Here is a 3,850-nt window from a genome sequence, read left to right on the forward strand (position 1 = left end):
ATTTTGTGCTTCTTTGTAAAAAACATTTTCATTTTCCTTGATAATTTGCTTTCGCAATGAAAACCGGTTAGAAATCTTTATTAAAATATGCTTCCAGTTTAGTATTCTGCCTTTTTTTCATTTTCCTATATATATATATATATATATATATATTTGTGTGTGTATGTGTGTTTGTCCCCCCCCCCCATCGCTTGACAATCGATGTTGTTGTCTTTACTACATCCCATTAACTTAGAGATTTGGCAAAAAAAATAGACCAATAGAATAAGTACCAGGCTTACAAAGAATAAGTCCTGGGATCGATTTCTTCGACTAAAGGCAGTGCTCCAGCATGGCCACAGTCGACTGACCGAAACAAGGAAAAGAATAAAAGAATATATACATACATGTATGTGTATATGCATATATGTATATTTAAATATAAACATATCTGTATACAAATATATGTTTCTTTTATTTATTTTATATACATACATATTTATGGTATTCATATAGATTTGTGTACACATCTATGTTAATACCTATTCACACACATGTATATATTTGTGTGTCTATACATATGTTGAGATATAATGTGGTTGTATATATAATGGCTTGGGACAGCTGGCTGTTAAGTAGCTTGCAAATTGTCAGCACAATATTCACGACATATTGCAGTGTCCGCAGGCATGGCACTTAGCACCATGCAACATTATTACCACTCTTGTATGTGCAACTGGCATCAGAACACTTCAGTTTATGACCTGTACTGTACAGCATGCACATATTTAAATAAGTGGAATGTTCATTGCATTATAATTGCTAGTTTTTAGTGAGGAACATCAAAGACTTTGAACTGCTACAATGATTAGAAAACACATATATTAGGTCATCCCATAAATAATGCAGTTTTTACAATTGCATGAACTAAAAGTTGGATGGGGAATGGGATAAACCTACCTACATCAACTTGCTATAAAAGCAGGTCATAATTTTACCCAGCAAAAGAGATTAATGGTATAAACACTACACTTAAAGTAAGTTTTAGGATCAAGCTGTTTAACTAAATTCTTGGACATGGTGCTCCAATTTGGCCATGGCCCAATGACTGAAACACAGAGACGAAAGTAGATAAACAGCTCGGGACAGACCTCAGTCTAAACAACAGCAATGACTGTATTAGTTGGTCCACATTACTCTGTAAGGAGCACAGGGCTGCAAACCATTACATGCCAGTGGACATGATCTTGGGCGACTTCCTTCATTTCAAACCAGGAGAGACTGATTGCTTTTGCTTCATCCTCTGTGCATCCTTTTCAGGTCTTCTTTCCTTCCGGTTGCCAGTTTAATGCTCGTCCTGTAATGGCTGCTTGGAGGGTCTCACTGCAGGCCTGTGACAACAACTATATCTTTGCATTTTTTTATTTTTTACTTGTTTCATTCATTAGACTGTGGTCATGCTGGAGCACTGCCTTGAAGAATTTTTTGTTGAATGAATTGGCTCCAGTACTTTTTTTTTAAGACCGGTACTAATTCTATCAATCTCTTTTGTGAACTGCTAAGTTACAGGGACTTAAACCACACCAACACCAGTTGTTAAGTGGAAGACAAACACAGACGCACACTCACATATGAGTATGGCTGTAGTGCAATGATTGAAACAAGTTAAAGATAAATAAAAGAAATCACCAAAATTTACATAAACTACAAAATATGAACTCATCTTTCACTTTGAGCCCTTTGGCTACTCAGTCTATGGAAGAGCAATAGGAAATGTCAAAATCTCAAATTCCCCTAGTGGACCCTTCAACATTTTGCTTACTCTGTCAAATGTGATGTTTATTGATTCTCATTGTTTTGAATTAATCATGCATTATCTTGCAGCTTTGGGATTTCACTGGTGTGATTGTTTATTCTTTGAATGACATTGTAGGATAGGTGTGAGAGGCTGGTTTAAGCATGAAACAAGTTGAATATTTGACCCACATATCACCTATTTGAACACAAAAGAGTTAAAATATTTGGGCTGGATATGGTTAGTTTTAAAATTAAAAAAGGAGAAAATACAACTAAGAACATTTTGGGCCCGAACACATTATTGCTTTCCATAACATACACAGTGTCCAAATTTATCATTTAAACTGAGATTAACTATGTTGAAATTAGCCTGTTTGACACTCCTCAGATGAGGGTTACACAGTTTCTTGCTTAGAAACTTGTACAGATGATTTGTTTATGATGAGCAAATGTTTGTGCTGTAGATTAGCTCACTCTCTCCATCAAATCACCATTGCTTGTACAGGTGCATGATGGGCCACATAAATAAATGGAGATGTGATTGCAATGCAAAGTGAAAGGAAGCATTTTGTTCAAGAACGCAATGCACTATTTGGTCCAGGAATTGAAATCATGATCTTGTGGTTGTGAGTGCAACACCTGACCCAGTGAGTCACATGCGTTTACACATAAACTCACATAAACTATGTCCAAATTATCAGAATTCAGAATTTTGTTAAAATTCTGCAGAACCCCACCCCCACCTACAACCCAATTCTGTTTAATCCTCATTTATTGACTGACATTTTATTTTATATTTATTTTATTTTAATTTTATTTTCAGATAGATCTTATGATGCCAAGACAAAGAACTGGGGAAACAGTGATGAAGACACTACATGCTTTGCCCTTAATTTCTCTCTATCTGCTTACTGATCTGTTGTCTCTCTGCTTCTGTCTATGTGTTCATAACAGCTAAACCTCCCTCAAGCAACACTGCACCACCTTAGAAAATGACATATACAATAATGTAGTTGTGGATTTATTTCCTCCACATAAGATGGTCATGGTTAGAATGCCTCTGATTATAGTTTTGTGTAGTTAGAATTCATCTGAACTTGAACAGAAACAACTTTCTTCAGTCGTCATATATTTCTTGTCCTTTCTGGAGGGAAACAGTGGACATGGCTCTCAACTGGAACTCTCAAAAACTTACTCAAGTGAAACAGCATCAAAGCAACCACATACTGCAACCAAGGAAGAAGAATCTATGCACTAGTTTGACTTGCTAGAAATAGAAGACAAATAGGCATAAAACCAAACACTTTTGTATTAAAAAGAGAAAAGGCTCATACAGTTTTTTCTTCAAACTTTCCTCATGAGTTTTTTACAGTTTGTTTGGAACAGCAAAGATTCTTGGCCCATCAATATATCTTGACTTTTTACCATCATATTTTCCAGATGATGTGATGTCGGTATTTGGAGCTGTTATATAATAGCAGTTTGGGACATTTAGAATGAGGTTCTGTTAGCGGTGACGTTATTGCCATTCATCCCATTGTCTTCTACATATGATGAAATTGTAGCAACCTATGCCAACAGCTACTTTGTCCAGGAAGATGAGACTGTAAAACTTTGAGATACAATGATGAGCCTTGGAACTTTACTCTTTTAAACAAATGATAAAATCTCAAGAAACTGTAGGAAAACCTTTATACTATCAGAACAGTTCTATATTTATGTGTGTGCACATGTGTGTGTGTGTGTGTGTATGTGTGTGTGTGTATATGTATACACAGACACGTTTATTATATTTATATGTATAATATATACGTATACATTATATATGGATTTTTGCATATATACATACGATATATTACATAGTATATAAAGGATATATTATATATTGAATATATATGTATATACATATTATATGCACACACACTTATATGCACCTCATTTCGCGTTGCTCCAGTCGACTCAGCTGGGACCCTCGACATCGTAAGCGACGGAGTGTTCCTATGTGTGTGTTCATGTATATATATATATGTATGTATATATATATATATATATATATATATATATATATATATAT

At 34.9% G+C, this 3,850-nt stretch overlaps 1 protein-coding gene and 1 long non-coding RNA gene across 2 annotated transcripts in view; both read left to right on the plus strand.

The window, feature by feature from the left end:
- The window catches only part of LOC128250711 (uncharacterized), a 69,151-nt gene extending 65,636 nt beyond the window's left edge, over positions 1 to 3,515 (plus strand). Inside the window, exon 3 of the long non-coding RNA XR_008266716.1 lies at positions 2,600 to 3,515. This is a non-coding gene — a long non-coding RNA (uncharacterized LOC128250711). The remainder of the gene's footprint in view (positions 1 to 2,599) is intronic.
- Positions 1 to 3,850, plus strand: part of LOC106878832 (integrator complex subunit 13) — a 596,471-nt gene that overhangs the window by 326,728 nt on the left and 265,893 nt on the right. The window lies entirely within an intron of this gene.

The sequence above is a fragment of the Octopus bimaculoides genome, chromosome 24, assembly GCF_001194135.2.
Source record: "Octopus bimaculoides isolate UCB-OBI-ISO-001 chromosome 24, ASM119413v2, whole genome shotgun sequence".
Classification (NCBI taxonomy): domain Eukaryota; kingdom Metazoa; phylum Mollusca; class Cephalopoda; order Octopoda; family Octopodidae; genus Octopus; species Octopus bimaculoides.